General features: G+C 35.8%; 1 protein-coding gene and 1 pseudogene across 27 annotated transcripts in view; both read right to left on the minus strand.

Moving 5' to 3' along the window:
- Window positions 1-22,827, minus strand: part of ADGRL2 (adhesion G protein-coupled receptor L2) — a 694,457-nt gene that overhangs the window by 104,916 nt on the left and 566,714 nt on the right. The window lies entirely within an intron of this gene.
- On the minus strand, window positions 9,345-11,515 carry LOC140709221 (negative elongation factor E pseudogene; annotated as a pseudogene).

The raw sequence follows: 22,827 nt of genomic DNA on the forward strand, positions 1-22,827 counted from the left end.
CACCTCTCAGCCTTCATAGAATTGAAGAGAGTTGGGGCCTTGCTCTGGATTATGCTTTGGCTTAAGGGAATGTTGAGACTGGTTTGATATTCTTTCCAGACCACTAAAACTTTCTCCATATGAGCAACAAAAACTGTTTCACTTTCTTATCATCTATGTGTTCACTAAAGTAGCACTTTCAATTTACTTCAAGAACTTTTTTTTTTGCATTCACGACTTGGCTAACTAGCACAAGACGCCGAGATTTTGGTCTATCTAAACTTTTGATATGCCTTCCACACTAAGCTTAATCATTTCTATCTTTTGATTTAATATGAAGAAATGTGCAACTTTTCATTTCACTTGAACATATAGAGGCCGTTGCAGGATTATTAATTGGTTAATTTCAAAATTTTTGTGTCTCAGGGAATAGGGAGGCCTGATGAGAGGGGGAAAGACGGAGAAGGGTCAGTTGGTGGAGCAGTCAGAAAATACAACATTCCTTAAGTTCATCGTCTGGAGTGGGCATGATTCATGGCACTCCAATTACAACAACACACATCAAACAGTTATAAAAATATCAAAGATCACTGATTACAGATCACCATAACAGATATAATAAAAAAAACTTGAAATATTGTGAGAATTAACAAAATGTGACACAGACACATGAAGTGAGCACATACTGTTGGAAAAATGGTGCTGATAGACTTGTGGGAAACAGGGTTTCCACAACCCTTTAATTTATAAAAAATACAGGCCGGGGTGGTGGCTCACACTTGTAATCTTAACACTTTGGGAGGCTGAGGGGGACGGAACACAAAATTAGGAGATCGAGACCATCCTGGCTAACAAGGCGAAATCCCATCTCTACTAAAAATACAAAAACAAAATCAGCCGGGCGTGGTGGCGGGCACCTGTAGTCCCAGTTACTCGAGAGGCTGAGGCGGGAGAATGGCATGAACCCAGGAGGTGGAGCGGGCAGTAAGCGAGATTGCGCCACTGCACTCCAGCCTGGGCGACAGAACAAGATTCCATCTAAAATAACATAACGTAACGTAACGTAACATAAAAATAAAATAAAATAAAATGCAGTATCTACAAAGCTCAATAAAACAAGGTATTCCTATATGCCGGACTCATGTAAGTCCTTCAACATTTCATACATTTACTTGGGTATTTTGCAAAGGTATTGAAAGCTGTTCCAGTATTTCCAAAATACTAAAGTGAAACTCAATTCGTATGTTGTATGAGTACTGTTAAGCTAGCTAGTGTATTTTACTGTTTATCAAAAGAGGAGTTTCTATGTTTATAGCTGACCTTCTGAAATTCTTGTAACTTATTATCTCCATACCTTCAATTTTTCTCTACTTGAGTTCAACAATCACGTTACTACCTTCATCCTTCTAAAAGGGGAGCTAATCCTAGCAGGTTGAATGGGTTTGACAGCTTTCCCTGGTCTTTTAAGATAAATTCCAAATGCCTACGTATGGCACAGGTCAAGGCCTCTTGACTGTCTAGCCACATCCAAAGTATCCAGACTCTTTCCCTGAATTCTCTACCCCAAATGAATGAAATCATACTCATCTTTAAAGGATGCACTCTAATATTAGTCATGAGGCATTTTCTGGGCCTGAAAATGAGAACTAATCATTTGTTTGATGTGCTCTCAGCGATTTTGTGCAGGTCTGAATTATCACACATAGCAATTAGGAATAATTACAATTTATGTAGGTATTAGTCTCTCAGAATATCAAGTCTTACACCTTTCTCCTCTTTTTCTCCCAAAATGCATCTGCATGTGTCAAATTCTATTTGAACAACATAATGATACAATGCTACTTAAGGAAGAGCTGCATGTTTAAAATTTCACTTGGGAATGTTGGAACTGGGAGAGATTTTTAGGATCACGCAGCCCAGTGTTTCCTTTTATATATTTTTACTACATTCCTTAAGTGTGACATGTTACATCAAAACACTGTACCCTTAAGATATGAACATATAATTAATGCAAATTTCATGAAATAATCCTCATTATATAAACTGTATTCTGATATTTGCTATTCTCTTTCATAAATGATGACTGTAACCCACTAAATATTGCGCTTAGAAACTGATAATGGGTTGTAAATCACAATTTGAAAAGCACTGATTTAGTCTAAACTTTTGAATTAAAAAACTGGAACCAAGGATAGTTATGTGGATTCCTCAAGTATCTTAAACTAGTTCATGTTAGGCACTATATTGAAAGACACTGATCAAACTACTTGCGTGGCTGTTCTGCACATTCTCAATACATATTTTGTATATTATATCAATTAGTTCAGTAAGAAATTTGAAGCTTCAAGTGACACTCAGAGCTCGCTTCTCACCAAAGTAGTAATTCTTCTCAAATCATATTTAGTATCAGTTATGAATTTACTTACAATATTCCATATTAAACATACAACAAAATATATTAGGAATGTCTATCTTTACCTAATTACACTAGGGGGCACTTTTTAATATCTCTAGACATCAGGCCTAAGTGCATCTTTCAGAGAAAATGTGTCACATTCCTGGAATTTCAGAGCTATGGTCTTCTAATCCATTACCAGTTTTCTACCAAGGGATTACCCTCGTTTTTCTTACATTAATTATATATAGAATCCTCAGGCAGATATTCTGACGGAAAGAATGTAAACAAACTACGCAGACACTATTTTAATTTAAAAGAGTACATGAAAACACTCTATTTTAAATAGAAATCCAATAAACGTTTAAAATTATTTTTATTTGAAAGGTTTTGTTTAAATAAAAACCATAGGCTGAAAAGCCTATTATATTTTATTATTAATTAATGCTGAATAAGTAGTCAACTTAGAGTTACATCTGCAAAGGTAAAAAGCATTTCAGGAATATTTGGAAAGAAAAAAACATAAAATACAAAATTACCTAATAGTTAACTCACCCTAAGGTGGTGAACTTTTGCTTTCTGGCAAAGAATTATCTGATTACAATCACATTTTTAAAACTGTAATTTGGACAATATAAAAGGTATAACAGCCGGACACTGTGGCTCAGACCTGTAATCCCAGCACTTTGAGAGGCCAAGACGGGCGATCATGAGGTCAGGAGATCGAGACTATCCTGGCCAACGTGTTGAAACCCTGTCTCTACTAAAATCCAAAAATTTAGCCGGGCATGGTGGTGCGTGCCTGTAGTCCCAGGTACTTGGGAGGCTGAGGCAGGGGAATCGCTTGAACCTGGGCAGCAGAGATTGCAGTGAGCTGAGATCGTACCACTGCACTCCAGCCTGTCTTCAGTCAACACATAATCCCAGGCGATGAGAGCAAGACTCGGTCTCCCCTCCCAAAAAAAGTATACCATTAAGTAACTGCAAAGAAATAACATGTGTATATCTAAAATGATACAGTGAAATACAAATCAGGTATAAATTATTTAAAGCTGCTTTCAACAAAAAAGATAAAATTCACTTGTTACAACCATGCTGCTTTGAAGATACCCAGGGGGTCACTGTTACTAAGTTACTAGTGAGTATTGATTACCGTCACCCACGAGACGGGCGGATCACGAGGTCAGGAGATCAAGACCATCCTGGCTAACCCGGTGAAACCCCGTCTCTAGTAAAAAATACAAAAAAATAGCCGGGCGAGGTGGCGAGCGTCTGTAGTCCCAGCTACTCGGGAGGCTGAGGCAGGAGAATGGCGTAAACCCGGGAGGCGGAGCTTGCAGTGAGCTGAGATCCGGCCACTGCACTCCAGCCTGGGCGACAGAGCGAGACTCCGTCTCAAAAAAAAAAAAAAAAAAAAAAAAAAAAAAGATCCAGTTAATTTCAGTCAACTGTTGTCTAAGTGACCTGTCTAAATTATCAAACAACTACATGTTAAGCCTAATTCGTCACGATTTTGGAGAAAATCAGTTTGAGATTATTTCAGTGTACACATAAACAACAGTAACAGGGTGCTCAAATTTGGAAAAGACAGACTTCATGGAAATCTCAACCCTTAATTAAATCACAGAATGAGGTTTTCAAGTAGTAAATAATAAATCGCAATGAATCCTCAATCTAGTTGTCAAGGTAACTACTTTGCCTCTGCCATAATTGCTGTGATCCCCATCTTGCCCTTTTTGACACCAAGCCTTATCATGCATTCTGGTTAGAGACTAAGAAACTAGCTTTTCTGTTCCTCTCAGGCAGTCATGTAACATGCATTGAGCTTGACTGAACAGGGCCGTGTGATGACACAAATGCTGAATTCAAGGCCTTTCCTTTTCTATCTGTGAGCAGTAATTAACTAAGTAAGAACAGTATATTCTTGTCAAGCCCTAGATAAGAAATGGAACCAAGGTGCTTTGGCAGGCCTTAGCAGCTGTGTTTACGGGAAGTTTCTACTAATTTATTAATTTATCATCAGAAGACTTGTTTTTGAACCAGTAATCACTAATGTCTAAACATTTTTTTAATTCCTCTGAATTTAATGTTTAAACATTTTTTTTTAATTCCTCTGAAAATAGAAATGGGACATCAGGTTAAAAGGGTTATATATAAAATAAACACAAATATTTACACTAATAAGTTACAGTTAACATTTATAAATCAAATATTACAAGCATAACAGTAAAGACATTGCCAAATAGATGTTACCAGCTAAAAACAGTTTTCCTTCATTTTCCCCTCCCTACTTCTATTTATTCATATTGGTCATTTTCCAAATAATAACTATTATAAAATAAAATCAATAAATAAACTGGCAATTTTATGTCTCTAACTCCATACGCTGTTTCCATTGCTTTATATTAATTATTTTTACTTCCTTAACTAATCCATTAAAGACACTTGTTTTCCAACATAATTCTATTTGTTTTCAAAAGTACTCCTTTAGTTAATTTTGTTATATGTTATTTTGGAACACTCTTTTACAGATCACTCAATTAAAAATTTATCTCTACTCACCTCAACTACTATATAATACATGCAATATTACCAATATAGTTTTCATTCTATCAGTCTATATCAAAAATCAAAATCATCCTTTTCATCAGCAGGAGGGGCCATGATTCTATATACTCATTATTTGTTTTATTTACTTAAACTCAGTATGGGGTCACATTCATATCAGGTTCCTCTAGAGCTGGTCACTTACCTAGCATATTTATAAGCCTATCTCCCCATCTATACAGAAAATGGCCCTGATTATGTCATAAGAGTTTCCAAATGTTACATGAAAGAGCAGATATATAGTGTTTTGCTTTGTTCAATATGTTTAGTCAGAAAGCATTCAATACCATTTTTGCTTTCAACATCATTAGCAATTTTCCGATTTTCAATTTAAAAATAAAATACCAATTTTGGAACAAGAGAGCAGAAAGTCTGGTAGAAGTTTAGTTTAAAAAAATCAACAGTATCTTTTAGGAAACTATATTCAGTCAACACATAATCCCAGGCAGAAAGAAGTAGCAAGATTCTTTAAAAATCATTCATTAGCATAGGTCATTCTTATGGGCTGGGCAAAAAGGAAGGCAGTTTGCGATGGGCGTGGTGGCTCGTGCCTGTAATTCCAGTACTTTGGGATTACAAAGCTTGAGCTCAGGAGTTCAAGACCTGCCTGGGTAATGTGGCAAAACTCCGTCTCTACAAAAAGTACAAAAATTACTTGGGAGTTGTCGCACGTGCCTATTGTCCCGGCTATTCTGGGGGTTGAGGCGGGAGGAACACTTGAGCCCAGGAGATCAAGGCTGAAGGGAACCAAACCACTGCACTCTAGCCTGGGTGACAAAGTAAGACATGTATCCAAAAAAAAAAAAAAAAAAAAGGCTAGTTTCATATGAAAACAAAGAAACATTTATTCTTAAGAATCCACAACACTTGAGTGTACAAAAAACTGGCAACTAAAGAATTTTCCTCTTAATATTTGCAGCATATCAATATTATGGCTACAATTCTGATCTCAAAAATACCATGTATCTTAACTTTTAACACTGATAAAGGAAGACAGTAATAATTATAAAAATCTAGATAAGTGTTAGAAACAGAAAAACAATATAGTTGAAGTAATACTAGGAAGATGAGGATGAAAAACAAAAGTTCTGTGCAGTATCAGGAGAGAACCCAGGGTAGCTTACTGGGTTACAAAGTAACCAGGGCATAAAAAATCTCATGGTATGAAATTTATTGCTTAAATATCTTCCCCCATTTTTATTTTATTTTAAATAAATGGATTCACTTATATTCTCTTTTAGAATTAGTAACTACAAAGTGTCTTGGAAATAGGAGGAGGATTTTCTTCAAGAATCTACATCAAAGCAATAGTCAAAGCTTCATTATCCATGCAAGTAGATGTGAGAAGAACATGATCACAAATGTTCCTACTGGCCTGTGTTAATTTGACATTTACACTGAATGTTAATATCTGATTTTCATGGTTCAAATAATAACAAAGTATTTTTTGTAGCACCTTAGTGCTCAAGTAGTTAGAATGTTATAATTTTTTAAAAATTCTCTGCTTATGTTCTGTCATATAACATACACTATACTGAAAATAAACTGCATCACTTCTCAGACTAAAGAAACATACCCCCTAAAATCCTTTCTCTCCCAATGAAACAAACCATACCTTAACTGGGGAAGTTAATTATATGCCTGGGTTTCACAAACCAACTGCTGTTGCCAGCTGCATTCTAAATAAGAGTAAATAGAGACAGTTTGAGCTGTCAACAAAAGACATAATTAAGTAGGAAAAATGCTGTCAATAAAACATAGCTACATTTAAAACTTTAGAAAACAAATAGGGCCAACCAGATTTGGACTGTATTGTATAGTCAATACGTTCTTAACCACTAAGTGATTGGGTCAAGTAAAAGTAATCTGGAAAGGCTGTCTTCAAACATATACATGGCAAAATAAGATTTTGTTCAAATAGAGGTTAAAAGAGATTGTACAGCCTTTCTCAACTAGGGTTCCACAAGAAAATAAAGCCCCACATACAATTATTTGAGGGCTATTTCCCAATTCTGCTGAATTCTAGAAGCATTAAGGAAATGATTCATTACAAACAATGAATGTGTTAGGTCTTAATTATCTACCAGAACTGGTTGAGAAGGGATTGTGGAGCATCTTATGAACTACAAAAACTGACTGCATATTTTTCAGTTTGAAACATGTCATGGATACAAAAGGCATTCCATCCCTCACTCTTCTAACCATAATGTTAATGTGTATGTTCTTCAAACTGCTTTCACATTTACTGTGTCATTATCCATCTAAACAGCTCCGGTTATCTGGACACAGTTTGCAGAAAGCAGATTTTTTACTGTTTAAAAAAAGGTTTTTTACTCTAGTTTTTAAGATAAAATTAATTTTTACTCTGCTGAATACCAAAAGATCCTAACTATGTGGGACATTTAAATTAGTAGTAGTATATTTGGCATAAACTAAATTATACAATAGGTCTGCTAGAAAGCACTATCTCTTAGTTACGGTAGAAAACAGTAAATTCTGCAAACTTCTAACGATTAAGGGAAAAAAAACCACATCCGTAGCACCAAGCTGATTTTTTAATGTTTAACCAACTTTTACATTTCTAATTGGAACATATTATGAATCATCATTTCTCTATGTCCACATTTTTCCTCAGATACTTAATATCAAGAAACAAATTGTACAAATTCTATATAATCTATAAACTTTTGTAGTACATCTATCTTGGCATACCAGGAAAGAAGAGAGGCCCATTAAAAAGACAGACTCAGGGGCCGGGCGCGGTGGCTCACGTCTGTAATCCCAGCACTTTGGGAGGCCGAGACGGGCAGATCACGAGGTCAGAAGATCAAGACCACCCTGGCTAACACGGTGAAACCCCGTCTCTACTAAAAATACAAAAATTAGCCAGGCGCGGTGGCGGGTGCCTGTAGTCCCAGCTACACGGGAGGCTGAGGCAGGAGAATGGCGTGAACCCGGGAGGCAGAGCTTGCAGTGAGTGGAGATCGCGCCACTGTACTCCAGCCTGGGCGACAGAGCGAGACTCCATCTCAAAAAAAAAAAAGACACTCAGGAAAAAAGGAGGGATGGCATGTGATTTCTAGCAAGTTTCACACTCAGTGAAAGGAAATGGAGAAAAGGAAAAAACAAATTAATCCAGTATTCACTGAGCACCACTTAGGTGTTCTAACATTCTTAGAAGATTTGGGGAAAGATTAAACAAAATATTGTCTTCACCTTGTTATACTCTGAGGTCTATGGGGGAAGCAAACAAACAGATGGAAACATCACCAATCCATACAAGGAAGGATATATAAGTAAATATTCAATTATGTGGTGCAGACTGTAAGCGGTGTAGGAACTGAGAGTAAAGCAAGACTAATGAGAACTGGAGTTGTAAAATATATTATGAAGGAAGGCAGATCTCAGCTTACCCTGGCAGGATGAGCAGAAATAACAGAGAGGATAACCATGAGCAAGAACATAAGGGCAGGGTTCTTTCTTTTTTCAGTACTATTTGTAACAACTTGGAAATAAAAGCATTTTGATTAAACGATTTCAAACGTGAACATGGGATTAATATTTGAAGTACTCAGTGAATTAATGCCTTACAAAAAATATATATACAAAAAGTTCTAACAAAAATTTTGAGTCCCAGATCTACCAATTCCCCTACCATTCATAACAATATATAATTTCACACTTCTGCATACAAACCTGTTTATCCTGTATTATGCAATATGAGTATACTGGCATTTCAAACAAATATAGGAAGAAACGGGGTGGGATGAGGAATAACACCACAATGTTTAAGACAAATATTCCACTTCGCTGGTTAAAGTACGGATTTGAGAGGGAAGGACAAAAAGATACTGATAGAGGCAGGGGACAGCCAAATGCCTAGGCAGATAGGGAAAGACTCTCAGTTAAGAAAGAACTTAAGGCTAACTTAATTTTTCATCTCTGTACAAATTAGAAAAGGCTGTCTCACATATTTCACCCTTAAGAAGAGAAAAAATGTCCAACTATTTGAGAACTCCAAAAACAGATGGAGTATCTGAGGCAAATAATATGCTAGAAAGCATTCCAGTAAGGGCTCCTATAAGAATATTCAAATGATCACTCTTTGAAAAAGGCAACACAGCAGGACATTGCTTTAGATACAGTGAGATAACCAGAAGAATTATAATTTCCATTGTTCAGATGAGGATCCAAAATACAACTTATTTATTGAGGATCCAAAATCCAATTTATTTATTTATTTATTTATTTATTTATTTATTTATTTATAATATTTCACTTTGTCGCCCAGATTGGAACGCAGTGACAAGATCTTGGCTCACTACAACCTCTGCCTCCTGGATTCAAGTGATTCTTGTGCCTCAGCCACCTGAGTAGCAGGGATTACAGGTGAGTGCCACCACGCCCGGTTAATTTTTCCAATTTTAATAGAGACACGGTTTCACCACATTGGCCAGGCTGGTCTCAAACTCCTGGCCCTCAGGACTCCTGGCCTCAAGTTATTGGCCTGCCTTGGCCTCCCAAAGTGCTAGGATTACAGGTGTGAGCCACCGCGCCAAGCCCATACAACATATTTAAACGACCTGTTTTTTTGTTTTTTTTTTTTTAAGCTTCCACATCAGTGTTTTACTGAGACCAGCATTGGGGCATATGAGGCACAAGGAATCCAGCTCTGTTCCCTAGAAGCCATCCACAAGGTTTTCCTTGTAGACGTCATCACTCTAGACAATCTGGGTCCTCTTGTCCCGGTGGCAACCCTTAGGGCTGTTCTGGACAGCAAGGGAGCCCCAGACAGACTTGCCAGTAGCGGCATCCAGCATGGGCTGTTTCCAGGCTATGTTGACTTTGAGCTGTACAGACTCCACCTGTGTCCCATTGAGCTCAGCAACCGCCTGATCTGCTGACTCCATCTTTTCATAGGTGACGAAGGCACAGTTTCTGGGTGAATCCATGGAGAGGTCAATGATGTTTCCAAAAGGAAAGAAGGCCCCACAGAGAATGGTAGGCATCAAGTCTTCTCCACATACATAGAGAGTATTCCCTTTCCTAGGGGCTCGCCATTCAAGGAATGAGTCCGACCTGCGGAAAGGACCCTTTCGGTCTCGGTCGCAATGCTGCTCCGGATCCCGATCCCTGTCCGGTTCCCGGTCTCGATCTCGATCCCGATCCCGATCCCTGTCCTGCCCTCGGTCTCTGTCTCGATCCCAGTCTCGATCCCGCTCCCGATCTCGGTCTCTGTCCCGGTTCCTCTCATGGTTGCGGCTTCGGGGAGGGGAGGCTGAGGAGTGGCCACCACTGCGTTCTTCATAGCCCCAGTCAAAGCTTCGAGGGGACCATCACCAGCCCCTGGGCCCTCTGCCTCTTCTCCATCTGGCCCTAGTTCTCTAAGTCGATCACTAGAAGACACAAAGCTTTCATACAGAGATTTCCTCTAGAGACGTCTGGATGACTCTTGCAGGTCATCAGCAGCAGATACTCTCCTCTGGAACGGCTGGAAAGTGGGGACTGGTCCCTTCTCGGGGTCCTTTAACTTCCCCTCAAGGGTTCGAGAACGCTTGAAGCCTGAGTTCTTGGTCTCAGCCTTGATGACACTGATGGCTCCTGACTTCACCAGCTGCTTTGCCTGCTCTGTTGCTGTGGCTGTGTCCACGACAGGCTGCTCTGATAGTGAGCATTTGACACCGCCTTGGCTGGTTGTGCTGCTGCTACTTTGCTTCTTCAGAGTCAGCAATGCCTTTTTCTTTTTCTTGAGTTTGTTCAATTTCTTCTGCAGAGCCTCCTCTTCCTCGCTCAGTCCAGAAGCCACCAACATGGTGGCTCCTGAGAGGGCGGCCACTGCAGGCCCCACGGTCTCCCGCAGCACCCGCGCTGGCCGCTGATAGTGGGCTCACAATGATGACCTAAACGACCTGTTTTTGTTCACAGTGCTGGTAATTAGGAGGAATGCAAATCGAATTCAGATATTTTATATTGTGGTTTCTATTATCACTTGATTTTTTCAGAAGAATAAATAATATTATAAAGAATACTCATTATAATAACTTCCTTCTTTCTCATTATAAATCCACCTAGCTCACTTAGGCAAATACTTTTTTTTTTTTTTAATTGATCACCAACCAAATAGCTATAACACTTCAAAAAAAGGACTTAAGAGCTGTCTAAGCCAACTTGCTAATGTTCTAGTTGGGGAAATGATCTAAGTGACTGCCCAAAGATACACAGCAATTCAGTGGCAGAGAAAGTTCAAAACAAATAATTTAAACTGTGATGATTCTAGTTCTTCAAACACTACTTCTAAGTATTCTTAGATTTATTTTTCCTGAGCTTGCTCGCTAATTACTCTGTGTTTTAAGCATACTTCAGTTTCTCCAGCTTATTTCCCAATCACATAGGGATCCACTTCTACTCATTTATATGTTGCATTTCTAAATGTACAATGCTACTTTCAGTCTGGTCCTAGAATTAAAATAATTCAATAGTCTCTAAACTAATCTTTTTATCAGAGTTACAGATCATTCATTAAAGGGCAGGAAGAAGATACATTATTTTCATATTTGGTTTTCATTTCATTGTTTGCTAGGCTAACATATTCGTTTAAAAATATATTCAAGGTATTTTTAAATGTTTTGGGGGAAGTATCTTCTTTCAGAATGTATACACATGTTTTAAAACAAATGCCATCTTTTGATATGAACTAATTAAACTAGAATCCAGTACAACCAAAATACTACCATAGCATATAATTTGTGTCTTTTTAGAAAAGAAATATTCCTAGTGTGTTCAAGAAAAGACTATAAATCACTACACTGTGTTTATTTCATATTTCCCATGATACCATTTGCTCTAGCTTTTAGCCTTTTATGTGACATTGAGCTATTTTGCAGTTATAAAACAGTTGAAAAGAATGACCTGTTAATTTGACAGGGACGCATTATAATATCTCTCTCTGGCACTATAATATTTTAATTTCTTTTCTGAAGACAAACCAGTTGGAAAGTGACCATCTGCTAGTATGTTAGTATTATTTAGGCAAAGTAATGAACAAATGTCCTCCTTTGCAGTAAGAAGATGACTAAATGAAAGAAATCCAGGGTGAACAACTGAAACAGATTGATTCAATGCCACGTAAAATGCCTTTTTCATTATTTATTTACAACTCAAACAACAGCATTTTAAAACATGCATTGATAGTATAAATAAATCTTCTGAAATCTACTTTTTACACTCACCCAAGAAATATATTACAAAGCAAACAATTAAAAATAAAACTTTCTATCAATTCTTCTCATATAATTTCTTCAACATCTATTTAAACATAGATAAGCTGTCCCCATCATAAATACCTTTCAAACATGTGATTTCAAAAATGTAAACACAGTAACTTAAATTTCTCAGGTTGCTATTTTTTTCATGTATTTTGAAACATTTTCCAAAAATATATGCCATCCACATTCAATGAGTTAAGAGATATTTATTTACCAATAAATTATTACAGGAATGTCAAATTAATTAATAAATAGATATCTGATCTTAATTATGGGTAATTTCTCTGTATGTATAAATGTGGATCCTACAGTAAGTACATAAGCTGTGTACCTAATGAGAAACTCCTTCATGTTAGATACATTAAGGGAAAAGAGCAAAGCATGTCACTGAAATATTCCTCTTATGCCTGAGGGAAGTGCTTTGAACATGAAAGATTTGCATACTTGGAAAGCTATGGCTTCCCTGAATCTCTGGAAAGCTTACCAGATGAGAGTAAACTCACGAAACTGTAGTCCAATTTTTAGGAGCAGAAACTATAAATGCTTATTCATTACAACTGCATAGTATTCTAGTATAGCAAATAAACGGAAAATTATGGATTTCTATAATAAACATTCGTAGCCAGTTTTTAAAAAATCTGTAAACATGAATTTACTGAGATTTTTCTTTCAAGTAAGATTAAACTGGCTATGTCAACCCTGACTTATGATTAACACCTGGTAAACATTTTAAACGGATTTAATTGCTATTAAGCAGATAAGTCACACTCAATAACTTCTAAAGGTAAGGTATCCATATAACTACCTATAAATGGCAGTAGCTAGGTTTCTTTTAAGGTCTATCTCTAACTTGCCTTCCCAAAAATACCAAGAGCTTTTATTTTTATTTTTTAACAAAGCAACGTTTTTAAAGCAAACAACCACCAAAAAAAAAAAAAAAAAAAAAAAAAAAGCAAGCCATGTTTTGCATGTATTGTTCCTAGGTTTAATTTCAGTAAAATGTGGCTCTAAAAATAAATGTGATACACGCTACATAATTAAGTATTCCTGGTTCATTCAGGTCAAACTAGGAATGTGTGTTGTTCTTTGAGTATCTCCAGAACCCTAAGTACACACACAATAAAATACTGAAACAATTTACTGGTTCCTTCCATGACTTAACACTGATGTAGCATCTTACTATACATATCAGGCAAGATTCTCAGTACTTTATGAATAATATTATAATTCCTTTAATCCTCCTAATAGCAAATATTTTAATCCTCATTTTAAAGATATGTAAAACAAAGCAAGAGAGGTTAAGTGGCCCAAGGTTATGAATAGAAGAACTGTGATTCAGACTTATTCAGACTAGCTCTAGATTATGCTCACAGCACTATGTTATGCCACCTTAGTCATGTCAATCGCAGCAATAAATTTTAATGCACAGAGGTGAAGGCAAATATTCTTAAGTGGGAAAGTCGATCCTGAGAAATATATACTACTTTATGCCACCTTGAAGTGAGAATATCTATTAAAACAAAATGTTAATTCATGGACACTTCAATACAAAACTATTACAAAGGATGGCCAGGGAGACAGGAATAGGAGTTAAGGCTCAATATTGTAGAATGAGGGGTTGGGCAGGAGTGGTTAAGATGAGCACTCAGAGAATTAGAAAACCGAGGCTGTTGATAAACCTCAGCCACAGTCCACAGCTTGGAAACTATGGCTAAAAGTTTTTGAAGCTGAACTTCCACAAGTAGATTTAGCTGTGTAAAAGCTAAAGGTAGGGAATAACAATAAATGTCAAGAAATCTTAATAGTTTTTCTCTAGTTTGAGGATTTGAGTTACCTGGATTCTGTCACTAAATTACTACCTTACCCTGAACAAAAACATCAAGTCTTGAACTACTCTGCATCTGATCCTTAGAGTCACAAATTAGGGTGTTGGATTATTAGCTTCAGAAAGCCCTTTCTAACTTCTACAAGTCTTTAACTTAGTCACTCTAGTTAAACAAGTACTTATTGATAGCCAGGTAACTCGTTAATACATGAAAAGCTCTGTTAAGTACAAATCAGGGAGTTCTCTAGTGGTTTGAAAGGATTTAATAGAATCAGAGGAAACAGTAATTTTATAGCACATAGAATGAGTATAAAAGGTCACATATTGTCTAGTACTATTAAGAGGTTTATAGGAAATTAAAATACTACAGATTACAATGTAAAGATATATCATAAAAACAAATATTGGGATTCTTTAGTATTATTTCATGACAGAGTATATATAAAATTATGATAAAAATAAATGATAAAAGGTATTTAACTTACAAGTATCCTCTTCAAAAATATTTCAGAAATACATTCAAAGCACATAATAAAACCAATCTTAATTCCACTTTCAACCAGGCATCAAAAACTCTACATTTTTAATGTATTTATTTCATATAAAGCCTTATATGAAATATAAAGCACTGATAACTCTTTTAAAAATATTCTAAAAATTAGCTCAAGTATGGTAACTGTGGTAAAATGTCCAACTTTTTACAATACATTAACCATTTATTGAAAAACCAAAACATGATAATTCTCAAGGTTTAGAATCTTAGAAGTAGACTTGTTTTACAAGCACTTTTTATACAGTATTCTCCTTATGCACTTTAAAAAGTTGAACTACTATAGCAAATGCATAATTGATTTATAAGGGAAAAAGTTCAAGTGAAGGACATACTATTAACTGTGCATTAGAGAGACGGGGTGGAGGAAAATGTACCTCTCTGGAACATTTTGAAAGCAATGATTATAAAAATGCAAATGCCAGATACAGCTGATGCTTTCCACTTCATAGTAGCACCTAAGTCACACACAATCCCTAAGCCCCCTCCAAAAACAATAACAAAAGGACAGACTACATATCAAGCTACAAATAAAAGGCAAGTGTTTTTCCATTATGGACATGTAAGAAGAGTGCTACACTTAATTAGTATTTTAAAGAGTAAGATTTAACTGTTGTTCCAAATTTATCCAAGTACATCAAGAATCTGGTCACAACATGGTACAATATAAATAGATTCAAACATATCACAGTTAAAAATCCTACATAACAATGAACAATGCTATTAACAATCTAATGGAATATAACATACCCCTAATGTTTCTGTCACTGAAAAGCATTAGAAAGCTGTTTTAATCAAATTTTGCTTCCTAAATTCTGAAATTCTGTATTTTGTTAAATGACAGAAATAGATCTTTATTTTCCTATACATTTTTCATCCCAAACCCATACGAATAACTACTCCAGCCACTCAGTTTTCAACGCAACACTATAAGACAAGTATTATTAGGGAAGCGGGACGGCAGTTGTTCACTCTGTCATATCCCTTTAATGCAACTCTGATTTGCCTTTGTTCTGACAGTAGCAAACAACTACTTAAAAATGACCCAGCATCACTGGGCTGCCTCCCATTATTCCACACTTTTGTTTGACAAGGTCACTTGCAGCAGAGATTTTGGGGAGAAAGAGTGTGCAGCCTATAGAAATAAGAGTTTAAGACACAGGCAACCCAGCCATTTTTCCTCTGGCAGCACAAGCAAATTAAAACTTAAAAAAGAAGGTCAGGTACAGTAGCTCACACCGGTAATCCCAGCACGTTGGGAGGCTGAGGCGGGTGAATCACCTAAGGCCAAGAGTTTGAGACCAGCCTGACCAATGTGGTGAGACCTGTCTCTACTAAAAATGCAAAAATTAGCTGGGCATGGTAGTGTGTGCCTATAATCACAGCTACTAGAGAGGCCGAAGCAGGAGAATCGCTTGAACCCAGGAGGCAGAGGTTGCAGTAAGCTGAAATGGCGCCACTGTATCTGGGCTACAGAGCAAGACTCCATCTAAAAAAAAAAAAAAAAAAAAAAGAAGAAGAAGAAGAAATGAAAGGGAGGGGAGGGGAGGGGAGGAGGCAAGACAAGACAGACAGAGACAGACAGACAGACAGACAGAAAGAAAGAAAGAAAGAAAGAAAGAAAGAAAGAAAGAAAGAAAGAAAGAAGGAAGGAAGGAAGGAAGGAAGGAAGGAAGGAAGGAAGGAAGGAAGGAAGGAAGGAAGGAGAGACAGAAGGAAGGAAAGGAAGGAAGGGGGAGAGAGAGAAAGAAAAGAAAAAGAAAGAAGAAAGGAAGGAAGGAAAGAAGGAAAGAAGGAAGGACGGAAGGATTGATTGATTCAGGAAGAAAGCAAGTGGAGAAACATTTCGGAAAAACTCAAGGATACACTTTCAGCTTTATCTTGGTTTTAACTTTCAATAAAAATTTAATTTATGACTAATTTCATTAAGAGGAAAACAGACAGGTACCTCTAGGTACCTTCCTAATTCCATCAACTTCATAATTCCATCAGATGTTGACTGTTACTTTTGATAAATTTTACACAATATATAAATCAATCTGAAACTTATAGGTGAAATGTTTAATCAATATTCCGCCAAGGTTCCAAAAGGTACAACAGACACTATAAAGCAAGGGTCCCCTTTAATTTTCAGCTTGACCTATGATCTTTGGAAGGGCTTAAAGCTACATTACGACAATTTCATACAATTAAGTTGTTTCCAAAGGGAGCCATGAAGACTGAAATGGCAAGTTTTCAATGCCATGGAAGAATGTGAAGAAGGAATGTTGCAGGAGCTACCCAAACAAAACAAATCATGACTTTGTGATTTTGACAGTTTATGAGTGGGAAAAGATCTAAGAAACTCTTTACACATTTTTAGGATAAAACTCCCTAAACACGACATAGAAATCTGAAGTTAAATAGTTATTGACAAATATTTATCACTCCTCCATCTTTTTTACCTACATATATAATTAGAGAGCTTTGTACATTTTTCATCTTGATATGTAACCATCAGAAGGAATACGAGTCAATAGTAAATTTCAATATTTTATTAACGCTTAACTAAAATAAAACAAATTCTTTTCAGCAACTTTGGCACTTTGGATGCGTTTGTTGGTAAGAATTAGATATTTCCATATGAGGGGTGGGACTAAGAATCAATTGATTACACCTTAATTGACCTCATTTTCTATTCAAAGATTATGATAATATTAATAGAATATACTATTCAAGTTTTTGAATAATTTCCAGCCTCCCTCCATCCAACATGATCAGCAAATTTTGCCAGTTCTTGTCTCATGTGGAAGGAATTTCAATTCTAAAACTGTTCTGATTACCGTAGCTGGGTTGATGTTATATACCTTGTAAGGGCTACTCCATTTTCTGTAATTCTTAGCCATACACTCTGACCTATCATCTATAATGTTCAAGTAACATTTCAGTCAGAATTACCTCTTTACTGTCAAAACACATTTACAAAGTACCAAATTTATAGACATAAAGAAATAAGTATTATAACTAAACTGTATTCAAATTATCCAGTGCTAACAAGTATTCACATAGTAAAAAAATAAAAAGAGGCTAATGATAATCCTTTATGACAGCCTTCACTTTCACAGAAAGATTTAAACACTCTAGTAGTTCACTATTAAGAGTATAGGACAGCAGATTTTCAGTTTCATTTATATTCAAAGCAGAGAAATCACCAAAACTCATTTACATCTCTCCATTTTCCTTACAGCATGTTAACAGCAGGTGGTCAATACCATTTTGGAACTAGGTAGGTGGCTTAAAATGACTTTACATGTCAAGAGCCTGAATTAAAAACAAATGTGAGCTTTAACTTCATTTTCATTTTAATCTACATTCCATATACTGATTTCATACTATAAATTTGCTCATTTTAATCCATGTTCTTCAGAGAGTTAAGTATTATTTAAACTGATATAGCTGAAAAAAAGCCAGTAAGAAATTGTGTTTCTGATATTCATATTTAACTTTACTTATTTTTGCACACACCAAACCTTTTAGCTTTCCTTTATACTGATGAACACTAAAAGACATTAACACCATCACAATAGGAAAATCATGACTATATTGTTTATGTACTAGTCCTTAAAAATCCAGAAAAATATCTATGTAGATATGTACAGCTAAGTGTCCTCTCTTGGCAATGACTTTTTAGAAATAATGATATAAAATAATTAAAATAATTTCCAAGGACATATGCCTCCTTCTACTTAGTCTGACATGTGAGTATTACAACAGCCAAACTGAAACACAAAAGTCCAATCAGCACCAACACTTGATTAATCTCTCTCTGATTATCAGAGAGATTAATTTGTCCAGTGACAAATTAATACTTAAAATCAATAAGAAATGAGGTAAGACCTATTGAAATATGTGAACTGAAAAGTGTATTTTATTTTTCATCTTCCAGCAATAATGTAGTCACTTATGTTTACCATTTGACTAGACAATAACACTGTCTTCAATCCTAAGCCAAAAGAACAAAGCTGGAGGCATAACTACCTGACTTCAAACTATACTGCAAGGCTACAGTAACCAAAACAGCATGGTACTGGTACCAAAACAGAGATATAGACCAATGGAACAGAACAGAGCCCTCAGAAGTAATACCACACATCTACAACCAACTGATCTTTGACAAACCTAACAAAAACAAGAAATGGGGAAAGGATTCCCTAATTAATAAATAGTTCTGGGAAAACTGGCTAGTCATATGTAGAAAGCTGAAACTGGATCCTTTCCTTACATCTTATACAAAAATTTAATTCAAGATGGATTAAAGATTTAAATGTCAGACCTAAAACCATAAAAACCCTAGAAGAAAACCTAGGCAATACCATTCAGGACATAGGCATGGGCAAGGACTTCATGCCTAAAACACCAAAAGCAATAGCAACAAAAGCCAAAATTGACAAATGCGATCTAATTAAACTAAAGAGTTTCTGCACTGCAAAAGAAACTACCATCAGAGTGAACAAGCAACCTACAGAATGGGAGAAAATTTTTGCAATCTACCCATCTGACAAAGGGCTAATATCCACAATCTACAAAGAACTTAAACAAATTTACAAGAAAAAATCAACCCCATCAAAAAGTGGGTGAAGGATATATGACACTTCTCAAAAGAAGACATTTATGCAGCCAAGAGACACATGAAACAATGCTCATCATTACTGGTCATCACAGAAATGCAAATCAAAACCACAGTGAGATACCATTTCACACCAGTTAGAATGGTGATCATTAAAAAGTCAGGAAACAACAGGAACTGGACAGGATGTCGAGAAATAGGAACACTTTTACACTGTTGGTGGGATTGTAAACTAGTTCAACCACTGTGGAAGACAGTGTGGCAATTCTTCAAGGATCTAGAACTAGAAATAATACCATTTGACCCAGCCATCCCATTCCAAATGTCCATCAATGATAGATTGGATTAAGAAAATGTGGCACATATACACCATGGAATACTATGCGGCCATAAAAAAAGGATGAGTCATGTCCTTTGCGGGGACATGGATGTAGCTGGAAACCATCATTCTGAGCAAATTGTCGCAAGGACAGAAAACCAAACACTGCATATTCTCACTCATAGGTGGGAATTGAACAATGAGAACATTTGGACACAGGATGGGGAACATCACACACGGGCGCACACCAGGGCCTGTCGTGGGGTGGGGACGGGGGGAAGGATAGCATTAGGAGATATACCTAATGTAAATGACGAGTCAACGGGTGCAGCACACCAACATGGCACGTGTATACATATGTAACAAACCTGCACGTTGTGCACATGTACCCTAGAACTTAAAGTATAATAATAAGAAGAAAACAACACTGTCTTCAAAAAAAAGGGAAAGATTAACATCTACTAATGCTTTAGGTAAAGAGTACAAAGTTTTCAAAAAGTAGTTTTATACAAATAATACCAACCACTATAAACACTAAAATTTTCATGAGCAGAAAAATAAAGAACCACAAAAAATAAGTACGTTTTTGGTTGTTTCAACTATGCTAACACATAAATGAATAAAATACAGGTAAAATTCATTTTTATTTCAACAGTATTAATGCCAATAAAAAAACAAAAACTTGACTGTTTCATAATACTTTTTGTCTGCAAAAAATAATTTCATTGTAAGTTTTGGCAACTTACAATGTAGTTTATATTCCTGTATTTTGAAAATAACTTCCTATGCCGATCATTTTCAACTATGTCAAAATTAGATTATCATTATGGGTATAAATCAAAATGTGAAGTTTTAATGTGAAACTGACTAAGATAAAAGTTTCCATATCTACCTTGGTTTTATTTTAGAACTGATCCTTGCAATTTGAGGTGTGACCTTATTAAGTTTCATATTCTGTTCCCATATATCAAAATGCTTCAAGAAAGAATAAACAGGAATATTTAGTTTCGATTTTAGTACATTTAAATGCATGAATGGAGGAGGATCACTGGTCATTCTTGGTGTTTGGACTGACCGTAGATGTGTGAAATAAAATTTAGGGAATCAGGTATTTCAATTTATGTAATTAGGAGCAAATAAAAGATGTTTTGTTTTGTTTGCAAATCATCTATTTCAACAAAAGTTAGATTACCAAAAATATATATATATAATAAAATGACACTTTATTCTCCTTTTGTAAAAACTCTCATGAAAATGTGCAAGTTCTGTCTGCAGATATATATACTAATATGTACAAACTTAACCTGAATAATTGGTTGTAACAAGCTAAGTCTTTAATTCCACACAAATCTCATGAGTGTTATTTTTTTGGTTGTTTCGTAAGGAAAATGTGCATTTCCTACTTTTTAAATTTTGACATGATATATAGCGCTACTGTTTAAGATGTACAGCCATTAAACATATTTTACAATGTAGATCAAATAGCTAACAAGTTCTCATAGAGAGATCTGAACACTTAAGTGAATACAAAGGAATTCAAAATTACACTTGACCTCGTTGAAGACTCAACTTAAATCTAAAAAAATTAAATTAAAAAATCTTAACATTTCTACCTAAAGTATGCATCTGAATATACAATGTATATTACTCAATTTTAAGTCACAAATTATATTTTATTTTTTTACATATATTTAATCAACAGTTTTGATGATCAATGTGACTGACATTCACCCTTCATTTTCAGAACAGTGAGAAACTGAAATTATTTATAAACTGTGAAGAGACTAAAGTATTCAAACTATACACATATATTAGTACTTTCCTATTACAATGTTTTTATGTGTCTACTTAGTTATGTTTACAATGGCTGGAAGTCATTACACATGGTGATCTAATACTAACAGGTGGCCAATATTAAGTGGATTTCTTGAAGGAAGGAACAGCAAGATTACAGCCCCCATTAAGAAAATAAACTGATCTGTGTATCTTTATACTGTAGTTTAAAGTAACATAGTAAGGGCCTTCCAGTCTCTTTTTTTTAAGCGTGTTTTTAAAAATCAGAACTTTGATCAGGTAATAGGTCTAATTTTTTTAATTCTCAACAGTCTTTGAAAATAGCTAAAAAGAAACTTTGAAGGTAAAAAGGAAAAAAAAAAAAAAAAAAAAAAAGGCCTGGAAAAGGACCCAAGTGATTTATAACTATACCTTAACAATAATTTGGTCCTCTTCTATCTCAATCAACAACACCAACATTCATCCAGGTTGCACAAGCCAGAAACCCAAGAGTAAGTAATCCTTGACATCACTTCTCCCATCTCCAAGTCTGGCTGATTTCAATGTTTCAAGCATCTCTCTAAACTATTTTTTTTACACTATCTCTACTGTAGCAAGATAATCCACATATTGATCGTTTATTCTACTGCTCTCACAACAATCCTTTCAAATCTCCTGCAAATACTTTACATGCAGTATGAATATCCACATTACACATTCCAATGCATCTTTAGTTACTGAATATGGACAGTATCCTACCTGGGAGTGTCTGAGTAAAACAAAAACAGTATTCCTGCCCAGAGAGAGCCAACATTCTAGTGCAACTAACAGGGACCTTTCCCCCAAAAAAAGATGTAAAATAGATAAACAGGTTCACGTTTGTAGTAAGTTCTAATGAAGAAGCAAAGTTAACAGAGTATTGTAGGTATGAATGTTGTAGGGGAGAAGGGTGTTTTAATTGGGAAGGTACCTTCTCTGAAATAGGAAAAATTAAATATCGTTCTAAAAAAGAAGCTATCATAAGAAGAGAAAGAGACAACGATCCTAGGCAAAGATGTATAAAGATACTGAGACATTTAAAGGAACCAAAATAAGACCAGTATGGCTGAAGCCAGGAGAGCCTACTGAAAGGTAGCTCCATAGCAAGTTGGAGAGAGGATCCAGGGCCAAATTGCTTAGAGTGGTGTGCCTACTGAGGCCACTGAGGGTTTTTAATAGGAAAAGTGATCTAATTTATATTTCACAAAGTTCACTTTGCTAAGCTATGGGGAATAAATGGAAAAAGAGGTGGACAAAAATAAAAGTAGTCACTGCACAAAGCAACCACCTTTGTAGAACATACTCTATTTGTAATTTAGTTAATGCATGTTTCCCCAACCACTTAACCAAGTATAAGTTCCATGGAGGCAACAACTTTGAGTAGTTTTGTTTCAACAGTATTAGTACTGCCTACTGCAATGCCCAGCATATAGCAGTAGCACGGATTTTAACAATAACACCTCTTCAAT

Source organism: Chlorocebus sabaeus, chromosome 20 (assembly GCF_047675955.1).
Source record: "Chlorocebus sabaeus isolate Y175 chromosome 20, mChlSab1.0.hap1, whole genome shotgun sequence".
NCBI classification, from domain to species: Eukaryota; Metazoa; Chordata; class Mammalia; order Primates; family Cercopithecidae; genus Chlorocebus; species Chlorocebus sabaeus.